The sequence below is a fragment of the Corvus cornix genome, chromosome 2, assembly GCF_000738735.6.
Source record: "Corvus cornix cornix isolate S_Up_H32 chromosome 2, ASM73873v5, whole genome shotgun sequence".
Classification (NCBI taxonomy): domain Eukaryota; kingdom Metazoa; phylum Chordata; class Aves; order Passeriformes; family Corvidae; genus Corvus; species Corvus cornix.
In genome coordinates this window covers 112,054,809-112,067,466 of record NC_046333.1, presented here as the reverse complement: position 1 = coordinate 112,067,466, position 12,658 = coordinate 112,054,809, and the positions used below count along the sequence as shown (strand labels likewise).

General features: G+C 39.3%; 1 long non-coding RNA gene across 2 annotated transcripts; it reads left to right on the top strand.

The window, feature by feature from the left end:
- Window positions 1-3,995: 3,995 nt before the first annotated feature.
- Window positions 3,996-11,594, top strand: LOC109144813. Of its 2 annotated transcripts, none has more exons than XR_002045809.3 (3): window positions 3,996-4,082; window positions 4,438-4,517; window positions 9,160-11,594. It is a non-coding gene; the product is annotated as an uncharacterized LOC109144813 (long non-coding RNA). The 2 variants fall into 2 exon arrangements; XR_002045808.3 differs by having other exon boundaries at window positions 4,435-4,517.
- Window positions 11,595-12,658: the final 1,064 nt, after the last annotated feature.

The following is a 12,658-nucleotide window of genomic DNA, read 5'->3' as shown; positions in this document are numbered from 1 at the left end:
TGCATGACTGGTTTGCTTGGCTTGTTGCAGACCTTGTGCTGGCTCCAGCAAAATTTGTTTTCACCTTCGGCATGCTTTAACTCTTGGCTAAGAAAACATCACTCGCCAAGGGTCTATCACCAGAGTGTGGTTTGGCAAATGCATATGTTGCAAAATACTGCCTGACCTAAAAAAAGATTTTATATAATAGTAATTCTTGCACATGGATTGGGGCAATCCCAAACACAAATACAGTCTGAGGAGAAAACGAACTGAGAGCAGCCCTGAGGAGAAGGACTTGGGCTGTTGGTTGTGAGAGGCTCAACATGACCCATCAATGTGCACTTGAAGCCTAGAAAGCCAATCATCCCCTGGGATGCATCAAAAAAGCATGTTCAGCAGATTGAGGGAGGGGATTCTGTCCCTCTACACTGCTCTCATGGAATACTACATCCAGCTCTTGGGCCCCCAGCATAAGATCGTGGACCTGCTGGAGTCCAGAAGAAAGGCACTAAGTTGATCACAAAGCTGGAGTAATTCTTCTACAAAGGGTGAGATTTGGGGTTGTTCAGCCTGGAGAAGAGAAGGCTCTGGCAGACCTTACAGCAGCCTCCCCGTACCTGAAGTGGGACTACAAGAAAGACGGAGAGGGACTTTTTACAAGACCATGTAGTGATAGGACAAGGGGAAATGGCTTCAGACTGAAAGAGGGTAGGTTTAGATTGACTATAAGAAAGGAATTCTTGACTATGAGGGTGATGAGACACTGGAACAGATTGCCCAGAGAGACTGTGGATGCCCCATCCATGGGAGTGTTCAAGGCCAGGCTGGATGCGGCTCTGAGCAATCTGATCAAATGGAAGGTGTCCCTATCCATGGTAAGAGGGTTGGAACTGGATGATTTTTAAGGTCACTTCCAACCAAACCATTCTGTGATTCTGTGGTAGGGGGTCCCATTTTATAACCTCATGTCTCCCCTTCATATTCATTTTATGCCTCAGTAGTTTATAGTGTATACATACCCAAAGGCAGAGTTTGATCAGTAGAAGCTAGAAAAGAAGAAAAAAAAGTTAGAACATTTTGGAAGCATTTTCGTTCAGTGAGCTGACAATTATGGAGGCTTTATTCCTCCATATTTATTTTTAAAATAGTAACCTTTTGGAGGAAGATTACCAAATTCATACACTTATCAGAAACTGTTTTAAGCATGCTGTGTACATGGGAGAAAAAAAAAATATCTCTATTTAAAACTAGTGACCAGCTTCAAAAGAAAGAGCTTTCTCTCTCCACCAAATTTTTGGGCCCCATTTCAGGACCCTGCTGAATCAGGGCTCTCGTGTGCTGAACTAGGGCAGCTGGCATTTTGAATATTAATATGGTAAGGTAATCCCTCAGCGATCCATGACATTTATGTTTTTGGTTTTACTTAAGTTGTAATTTTCAAAGTTGGACAAGCTTGGAGGAAAAAACCACCTGGCAAACAAACAAACTTTAAAAATTAAAGGAATTTTCCAAGTTTGCTGGATTTGCAAGGCTAGGCATACTGCAGCTTGATTAGTAGTCAATGAAGGAGAAACAATTACACACCAGAAAGTAACATTCAAGAGCTCATGAAATGTGTCCCCAATGTGTTTCTTTTTTTTTTTTTTAATACATGAAGGAATCAGCTGCTATGGTGATAGGAAAATAAAGTAAATAATTCCAACAAATATTCCATGAATCGGAGTTGTGAAATCTGTAAACAACATTATGTTCTCCTTCCATCCTCTTGGAGTGAAGAGCTGGTCAAATGTGGTGCTTTGAGCCTAAACTTGCCTGTTGCTGCCTTATTTTCCTCATAACTGTTCTAATGTACACCACAAGCTGAAATAGACAAGGTGATGCAAGGTGAGAGGCTGACCTCAAAATGAATTTGGAGCATGCTAGAAGCCAAGATTTCTCATAACATCATAGAAATATGCATTTTTTTAAATGAGATACAGTTCCTTACTCCAAGAACTGCACTAGGAGCTACCTGTGTGCTGCCTAAACAGACTTAGACTCATATGCAAAGTGTGTCCTCCATCTATTCTTTATTTAACCATGCAAAAATGCAGTAATCAGGTGAAACTTAGGCTAAACATCTGATTATAAAATCCATTTTCTTCCTGTATCTGCAGTGCAGAGATCCCATGCTGAATGTTCCTTTCAGTTTCCTTGCTGGATTTTGTATGGGCAGTTTATACCTGGTTTATTTCGAACTCTGCTTGTAGTTTTTCTTTCTTTAAAAAGTTGTTCTTCACCCAGGTGAATGCCCATATTCACTCTTTGAATGGCATGTTTTATACTCAGCCTTGAATTCTTGGCAAACCATATACTTAAGGTCTACTAAAATATTATATCCTTGTGGAGATAGTATATTCCCTTGAGCTTTTTCGGTAAAGACAGATAAGTACCATAATCATTTGCCTCAATTACACCTGCTATGCCATTTTCATTTTGATTTTGAAAGGTGAATTTATTCTTTTTAATCATTATTAAGAACATATGTATTTCCTGCCAAGGCAGTCTTATAAAAACACTGGAGGCATAGGAGAAAAATTCCTCTGAGGCCTCAGGCACGTTGAACTGTCCTGAGAATGTGATGTGAGGAGAGATTGATGCATGGACTACCTGTCCAGGAATTTGGTAGTACTGGATCAGATTTTCCATGGTTTCTCTCTCTCTTAATTTTACTGAAATTACACATCAGTCGTATGTATGCCTCCATGCACTCACACAAATGCACACACACACACACACACACACACAAAGTGCTCCTGCAGAGCCACGAGGATAATGTTAGACAAGATCTGGCTGCAGTTCAGTCACAGAGGGAAAAGTGAATTTCCACACCTTCACATGTATTTTTGAGAGTGTAATTTCTATTTTAGCTATATGACTACAGCTATTTGTAACTTAAATATTACACATGGTCAATGTCCACTCCAAAGCAAACTAGGTGAAAAGAATGAGTAGTTACCACTGGAATTATAATTGTCAGTAAAGCATAGAGCCAGGATAGGCAATTTCAAGGAGATTCTTTGATTTAGGGGAAAAAAAAAAAGGAAATTTAAAATATTATTCCATCTATTTATCTTTCTCTGTTATCTCCTGGAATATTGGCTGAATGCCACTGATATTTTTCCAGTGATGTGGATGAAGGTGTTATGTACAGAGCGACACAAAAGCATTTCAAAGTAAATTCAGCTACTTTCTCAAAAGTTCATCTTTTGTACCCACTTCTGACTATTTCTAGGAAATTAAGAACATTAATATCTCTTCTCCCTCTGTCAATAAAAATTATGAAGGCCAGAAGACAGACAGTTACGAGTCATTAGGCTGACTTCCTGCAAAACACCAGTCGCTGAATTTCACCCAGAAATCCTTGCAAACCCATAACTCCAAGTTGACTTCGATCATACTGTTAGAAAGATGTCCAGTTTTGATTTAAATATTTCAAGGGATGGAGAATCCATTAAATCCCCGTGGTAATTTGTTCCAACAGATAATTACCCTCACTTCTAAAAATGTGTTCCTTATTTCCTGTCTGTATTAACATAGCTTCAGCTTCCAATCACTAGGTCTCTATTCTTTCCTTCATCTTCCAGAATTAAAAAGCCTTTATCTCTGTAGGCAATTACAGAGAGTGATTAAAACTTTAATCTAAAAGGCCAATATATGGAACATTTTTTCACCTTAGTATCAAAGGCTTCCCTTTTCCAGTTATACTGTAAAGAAGGAGTAAACTCTGAGTGGAATTACTGTGAAGAAGGAAAGATCAGACTCTTCCCTCAAGCCACTTTACTTGAACAGGCAGAAACAAAGCAACTAATCCATAAGGATCAGTATTAAAATCAACAGCTTTATTATGTCCTACTTTGCACTTTATTTCCACATGCCCCAGTGTTTTGCAATACAGATTTCGTTTCGATTGGACAGTCAGTCTTGGCTCCACATTTTCAGTATTTAAGTCAGACTCCCAATATCACTTCAATGGGATATTTAGGCCAACAGCAACTTATCTTGACTTCCTTACTTCCAAATGAGGCAGACTACCGCAGAAGGCACCAGAACTTCTCCAGGTAACATTTATTTGAAGCCAGATTGAATCCTAGGGGACCATTCCAGCACTGCCTTGTACCCTGTATCACTCAGTTGGGTGGGGTTGCCCAGTACTAATGCTGGCCTACAGGCAATGACTTTATACAGTGGGCAAGGAAGGAAAAGGGACAGTGCCTTTAGCAAATCAGATTTTTGCCTGACTAACCATTTATAATAAGATTAGTGAAAGGCATTCCATTTTTCTGCTTAAATGTCCTTTGCAACTGTCATGGTAAAAACACATTTTGTAGCCTGCAATCTTTTTTGGCACAACTGAAACTTTTTGCATAGCCTACTGATTTATTGTCTTGATGATCTTTTCTTCTGCCTTAGCAGTTCAAGATGTCTCTTGTGACGTTGCTTTTGAAAACCTGATACCTGAGTAGAATTCATTCCTCTTTAGCCACTACCAAAAGGTAACAATTTCAACGATAATTTAATGGTTCATAATATATACATAAGCCAAGCAGACCAGATCAAGTGACATTCACATGAAATGTTAACCCCAAAACTAGGTCCCTAAATCCCTGTGTAATTACAGCTATCAATATGTTTAGTGCACATGTATCCACCATCCCTTTAAGAGTTCAGTTTGATCCTTTGGATGCAGATTTGCAGCTCCTGTGCAGTAAAGACCAAGATCAGATGCTGTGTGCAGAATTCTAAGGTGTTTGTCTGAATGGATTTTTTCTGATGAGATTTTTGTTGAATTTAATGAGCACATACACTGCCCAAATGTGAAATATTATTTTTCTCACTGGTTATTTGGATAGTCTAAATTTATTGCAGATGAATTCCTTTTTATTCTTAGTTAAGTTTGCCTTTGTAAGCAGTGCCAAATTTGCCAGTTAATACACAAAAACATCACAGCCTTACGGGCTGCAGCTTAAGTACAGATCTTGGTGCTTCTTTTTGTCATTAAGTTCAACTATCAACAGCATGCAGCCAATAAATGATGAAGAGCCTCAGGAAATGCTTAGTTCTAAATCATTAATTGTTTTTTAATTCCTTCACAGCATTTTTTTATGAAGTCACCTTCCTAAAAATTTGTACAATCTTCTCTTTAGGTAATCAAACATCTAGAGACATGTAGACTGCATCCAAAAATGAAAGGTGTCGCTCATTTGCATAGCTTGTTTCTATCTACCAATCCTCAACACACTGGCATTTCTTCCTGCAGTACAGTCTGATGACCCAGTGCATTTTTAGTATCCCAGCTTTTCCAGCAAGACAGGAATAAAAACCTTTCTCTCTGTTTCTCAGAGAGAAAGGTGAATGCTCTGCCTAATGTCACTTCCCTATTGAAAATCAGGTTTGTAACAACTGATTGAGGGGCAGGAGAGAAACCTGTGCTCCTGCCTTCAGCTCTCACATGCCAAGCTGCAGCCTGGAATTTTTACAGCTCTGTCCTGAAACTCTGACAAGAAGGGTTTACAACAGAAATCTTGCCAGACCCTTAACCGTAGCGACGCCACTATAATATTTATAAGTACATTATACTCTTTCCAAACATATGCGCTTATTACTTATGTCTTTGCTTCTGCCTCTCTTCTGGGGGACTTTTCTGTATAAACAAAACAGATTCTCTTGCTTATACTTAGAAAATCTAATTGCTCTGCGTCTCTAGCTGTTATACAAACGCCCAAACAGCCAAGAGATTCTTTCACTGCATTTGCACAGCAGCAAGTCTCTACAAAAAACATAAACTTCCTTTTCCACTTTGCTCTTCTTCGCTTTCATAAATCTGCCCATTTCACTCGTGTTTGGATAAGACTCTTCTTTAAAAAAAAAAAAAGAAGAAGTTAAAATAAAAAGATGCAAGTCTGAGGTGGATAGGCCATCAGTTATACAGACCAGCCTTACAAGAGCTGACAATTCTGTCCCTTTAAGTAAACAGAGGAACAGAAAAGATACATAAACAAAAAGACCACTTGCAGGGCTGACAGCTTGTCTGCTCCAGGAAAAGCAGGTTCCCAGGGAAAGTGATTGCCAAATAGTAATAGGGAGTGACAGGGATTTCCTAGATTTTCCATGAACATCTCAAAGCAGTTTTTTCCTGGGCACAGATATGCCCATTTCTGCTGATGAGTTAGACAGATGTGGCCTGCATGTGAGAAACTGCTCAAAAGTAGCTAACCCAAAACAATACAGGTTCTTCTCCACAAGGCTTTAGCTGGATTCAAAGTCACCAGAGCTTTTAGTGAACACAGACCAGGATGTCCTTACCTGCTGTTGGGTTGGATTTGCATCAGGGTTTCAGGTTTGCAAATCACAGTCAAACTGAGGAATAATCTGACAGTGGCCTCAACTGAGCTTAAAGCAAAATGAAATAGCACTCCATTCTGAAATAGTAGAATTCTGCTGAAATCATCTTTCTTGTGAGAGTTTAGCTGTTAAAATGGGTCTAGACCAACTCTAAAACAATAGGAAATCAAACATGTATAGGTATGAATACGTAGCCTGATTCTAGTCAGGAGTGCTAGGTAAGTTTTCCACTTCAGCTGCCTTTTTACCCTTACTAAAAAATATTTCAGTTGCATCGTTGTATCTGTTTGAATGCTTAGATAATTCAGAAATTAAACTATTTCAAATTATGATATGCATAAGGCATGCAAAAAGGAAGTGGGGGGGGGGGGCAGGGTAAGAAAGACTTTTAAGTAAAAAAGTAATACCTAAAGCACATTATACACAGAAATTGTGTAAGTCAGGTAAATTACTCCTGCACGGGGTTTTCTGGAAAACAGTTTCTCTGGTCTCTCTGATGCTGATGCAGTCTCTCTTATCAGGAAAAATGTATACTGGTCAGCATCTTCTACAGTTCTTCTGCAGTCATAAACAGGCAGTAAAAAAAAAGACACAACTTTTTTTAAAAAGCTACTATCACATAACAAAAGCCCTCCAAAATATTCTTTCCTGTTGCACTTTATTCTTTTGTAGTTTTTGTTTTCTCAAAAAAGGGATTTAGTTTTTGGTAAGCTCTTCTGTCTACACATATGACATATGTGGTATGGCTGCAGAAAGAATGGGGAAACAGTAGACTCAAGTTATCCCTAAATTATACGATGAGTTGTTTGAATGACTGATCTGGTCATAGCAGTAAGAAAATGATGTGAGGTTGGATGAATGTCTATATTTCTAATCCTGATAATTTTAAGGACGTGAAGACAAAGTTACCTGTGGGGGAAAAAAACCATTATGGAAGACCAAATATAATCCATCTATAGGTGGAATTGTATTAAGATTGTTCTTAAATATACATATGATTCCTCTCTCAAAATATTTGCATTAAATTCTGGGGATTAACCTAAGTATAACCTCCCACAAAACACCTCAGAACTCAGTCACTAATGCTGAAACCTAGCATTGATAGTAGGCCTGAGCTTCATTATCTGAAAATATGTCTGATCATTCATGATTCTTCTGAATTTGAGGAACTTAAGAAGGAATTAACCCCTGCACCGAAATGATAGGGCACAGAGATAAAGTCTAATACATTCTTTCATTTTCCCTTTATTTTTGGCATGAGTTGTGTCAGAACACTTTAGCCTTGGATGAACTGTATCCTGACAACTGAAAATGTAAAGTCAGGAAGTTAAGAGACTATTAAGAAAAATGAGATCAAGGGAGCAAAAAAACATACAAATAAGTTTGATGACAAGGAACAAATTTCATTAAGAAGAAACCCACATGAGGAAAACCAGTTTTTACTTTGTTGTTGTAATGGACAAAGTCAGCAATATAAAACAACCAGGTCATCCATCTATTCCTGCAGGAAAACCACTGGAGCCTTCAATATCATAGTGTCAGCTGCTTTTCTATAGCCTGACCTCATGAGCTAAGAAGCATGAACTCTGCTAAAAAAGATTCCTTTGGGTTCAGTAAGGCTGCCTCCTGTTTTTAAGTTTGCTCTATGTGTGTGTGTGGGTACTGTGACACCTGCAGTCTGATACGGCTGTTATTGCTCTAACTAGGCAAACTAATTTAGGCACACGGGGTTTTTTTTTTAGTCATGCTTAAGTGGCTGATTTTTGCCTTTGAAAACAGGAAACAAGTGCTGTAATTGTAAAGAACTAATCTGGTAATTAAACCATTAAGGACAAGAAATCAAGGGTGGGTTTTGAGGGTAGTTTGCCTTTTTCTGGGTTGTTTTTTGGGGATTTTTTTGAGTCAGAAGCTTTCAATTGGACACAACTCAGACACAACTTTCCTTAACTAACCTCTGATTCTGCTTAGAGCACTAAGGAAGTGGAGAAGGAGGAGGACTTAAATGGACTGAACCAGAAAATAATAAAAGAAAAACAATACTATTCTCTGGAGAAATGAGTGTCATGATGAAAAATCAGTTTATTCTCAGTTAGAATAAATTTTGAAAGAAAGAAAACACAAGAAGATAATTTTCAAAGGAACTTCTCTCATAAAAAATTGATGTGTGTATCATGGGGCTAGCTTTAAAAAGGAAGCAATAATTTAAAGACCATTCTCTTTCCCAGAACCCTTGCTTCAAATTTTTAACAAAATAGTCAGGGGCAAGGCTGTTTAGAAAAGCACCTGAATGTGATTTGGGCAGGGTTTTTTTCCTTCCTTTTGTTAATAAATTGTGATTAACAGCTAAAATGTATAAGCAGAGCTAAGTTGTTAAATCAAACTTAGTAAATCTGAGTGGCCAGCCAGGGACAATGCTGGATTGAAGGAAGAATCATTTTGCTTTCCTGCTGCCCAAGACATATCAAAAGCTTTGCATCTACAGCTCATGAGTCAAACCTTGACCTTAGCTGCACCTGTAAGTGAAAGATAGGTACTGTAGGTGCACAGCTAATTAACAGCTTTGTTTCAGCTAGGTGTTAGAAGACCAAGCAAAGTTCCAGCAAATTTCACTCCTGAGAAACTAAACCGAGCATTTTTGAGAAATGACAGGACAACAGATAAATGCAGCCAACTATGTAAATCCACTGCTTGGCTTGTCAACGATGACATTAGGCAGGGGTCCTGGACAATATAGGGATGCAACCATCTTCTGGTTTTTGCTTCTTGACCTGTAACTGAAAGTTTTGAATTTAGGTCTGCCTTCCATGCTTATTTGCTGAAGATGATGGCCAGAAGCTGCCTCCAACCTCCTGCTATGTTCCGGCACTACACACCTGAGCCGAGGTACTTTCGCACACGGTGTCTCCTCAGATATTGGACAGGAATTTCCTCCCACGCCACCGACAGAAGAACAAACCACATGAAAATGGAATGAGTCCTAAGACACTGAATATTTCCCCTCCCCATCCTGGATGTTTACAAGCATTCTTTGCTGTCAAAACAATGTTCATACAAACCAGTGATTGTGCTGGGGTATTTCAGTCTAAGCATGTGGCTAGATATATAGAGAAACACTCAGAAAACAACTTTCTTAAACAAATAAACAGCTGAGCTCTTGAACTTTATGCTCACAGTAATCTGCCATCATTAATCCCACTCAGTGTTTGACATAGCAGCCTAAATGAGGAAGGCATGGAGAGCAGGGGAGTAGGGTTGAAAAAGGTCATAACCTTCTGTTTAAACTAGCTGAGAACCATTTTCTTAAACCTGGAATATAGGATGGGCCAGATCCATCTGCTCAGGAGCATCAATCTTGTGAGGAAACAGACCTGATATCTTTGGCATGAGTGTTGCTAGAAGTATATGGATGGCATTCATAGTTAATTGCTAAAAGCCCAAAAGTCCCTTACAAGAAGATTCCATAGGCCAGCATAGCTTCTGTATCATAACTGTTCAGAGTCTCTTTCCGTTTAAAAAATGATAAAAACACAATCCAACTCCTAAGAAAGAGAGTTTCTGCATTAAGAAGATGCTTAGGGAAAAGGATCATTTCAGAAGTCTTGAAGAGGACTACAAACTACTGTTTCAAGCAGTACCCTTGATTTTCCTAAGAAAAGTCTCTCACCTATAGTCACAAATCCAGGTGGAGAAGCTGAGGTAGTCCCCATTGTCAACATGTATTATTCTCCTATGACACCAGAACATTACTAATTTATACACAAGTTACTGGAGTCATTCACATTATTTTCTTTGGGAAGGGGGAAGAAGAGAAGATGGCTGCTGAAGAGGTTGGGTGGGGAAAGAGATGCAGGCAAGGAAAACTGATTATTATTGCTGCTAACAAAACTTGCTCTTTTTTCCCTCATTGTCAAATAGTGCTGTTCAGCTGATGAAAACCAGATGGGCCCTCAGACATTTGATGAAGCAATACGGTCCACATGCTGAATGCTAACATGAAGCAAAGGTGCTAATTACTGGCTTGTAGGTTAAAAAAAAAGAATGCTCCACCTGCACGCTATAACTTCTGAACCTTCATTTGCTAGGAACAGGAAAACTATAATGTAAACAACCTGTCCCACTCATTGTTCTTTTATGAGGGAAAATTTGAATTTTAAGGCAGATTACAACCCTGAGTGACAGAAAAATCTATGCAACTGGATTTGTCCATTGAACAGATTGAAGAATCAAACCATTTCTAGGTAGAGAGAGTAGCTGATGCCTAGTCTGGGACCAGCCATGTCCCTTAGTATTGCCTCAGCCTGGGCACAAATAGATCCTGAAAACCTTTAGCCTCCAGTAAAAAAAAATTAACAGAGTCCTAGAACCTTAGCAGATAGGCCTGATTCCCAGTGCAGCAAGTGAGCCATGGACCCCCGCATGGGGGACTTTCATCCCTGCTGACTTACTGCTGCTGATGGAGCTTGCTTTGCTGCTGATATGCAGCAACTGATTGACTTGTTTGCTGTCACAAACAACACATGCTTACTGAGGAAGCTACAGAAGCTGGGAAGGTGACAGCCCTTCCCTCTCCATGATTAGTGTTATGTCTCATGGTGCACTGTAGAATAATTAAACCTTGAATTGAATGATGTGCTGTTGGCCGCCTTCCTCACCCTGGCGTCTTTCCACACTGTCAAATTTCCTCTTTTCAGCTACATTGCCTTACCTTTCTTAAATTTTGCTCCAGGACAGATTTCCACCTTTCTTTCACCAATTTTTTTTCTCCTCAGAAGCCCCTTCACTACGCGGTCCTGCCTGTGGCTGCAGCAGGGACATGGGTGAAGGCATAGGACCAGCTGGGTGTAGACACATCCCTCCCTCCAGGGCAGTGTTTGAAAGAAATGTGTGCTTGCCTCTGGCCAGTTTGCAGTCAGCAGCACCGCAGTGCTGTGCTCCTGTTTCTGATACACTTTCCTTCAGCAGCTCCACATGGTGGGGAGGGTGGTGGGGAAAACAAGTTCACAGTGTGACCCAGTCTAAAATCAGCAGAGCAATCCTTTCCTTGTCAACTTGTACCCAGCTTCCTGTTTTGATGCACCATTCCCTGACTACTATTTAATCCCAGTTTGGCTCTAAAAGTATTACAAAATACATTTTTGGCAATGGTTTTCTGAGATTCCTAGCAAAAAAAATTCATTTTTGGGAAGATGCCGAATTCTAATAAAGCTGTTCAGGGGAAATGTTTTCCAGCTATAGCTACTGTGACCACTTATTGCATTTAAGCACTGATGTTTGGAAATAACCTGTTATGGGAGAAATTGATACACACTTTTCTGGAAATGATTTATAAGTACTGTTTTCACCAAAAAGACTACCACTCTGCGGAACAGCGTGACCCTGGGACAAGGGACAAGATTAGACATAAGACACAGGCTGAAACAGCTCTTGAATATAATTCAGAGAATGGTGACCTTTCACAAATGAAACTACAATAATAAGAGTCTTGGAAGTAACAAGTGCTACTAAATAATTTCCCAGATACCAGTAACTTGGAGATAAGCCTGAGGAATAGTATGGAGTAGATCTCTCTGGAGTCTGCAATACACAGGTCTGCATCCTCTGAAACTAAAGTAAGATCTAAGATCTTGAGGAAGGTAAAATTAAACACTTGCAGCAATATTTGTGATAAAACACTAATAATTTGGGAATCAGAAAATATGTGGTATTAGAACAATACTCCATGGTTTCTGGTTGCCCTAGAAATTTCATCTGCTTGGTATTATTTTCAGCTTGAAAGTGATGCTGGAGAGTGTCTTCCTTTTACTTGATAAATATTTGGGTTTTAAGAGACGTCACTTAAAGTAGAATTTCCTCTGGTGTTCCTGAATGTACGGAAAAGATCGTTCTTCTGAATGAAAGTAAGAAGTAGCAATGGACATGCCCTGGGTGCAGTATCCAGCTCCCTTGGTGTACATATACAGAAATATCCCACAAGGCTTAAGTGGACTCAAGATCAGCAGTTCCTTCCTTTCACAGGTTTTCAAAGTCCACTGCATATTCTGATGTTTGCTGAAATCCAAGGAGTACTTTATAATCAATTAGGAAGATCTCAGAGGGTTTCTCAGAAGCACAGAAGTGATAAATGTACCCCAGATCAGGAGGTATTCTGTTAGAAACTTTGGAAAGCAAATGTTTCCTGCCCTAGCTTCCTCATGTTCCAAACCATGTATAGGGGATACAGTAAATAAAATCTAAATACAGCCAATAAATATTATTCTTACTTTAGTTCTCTTAGAAAATGCTAGAAGACCAA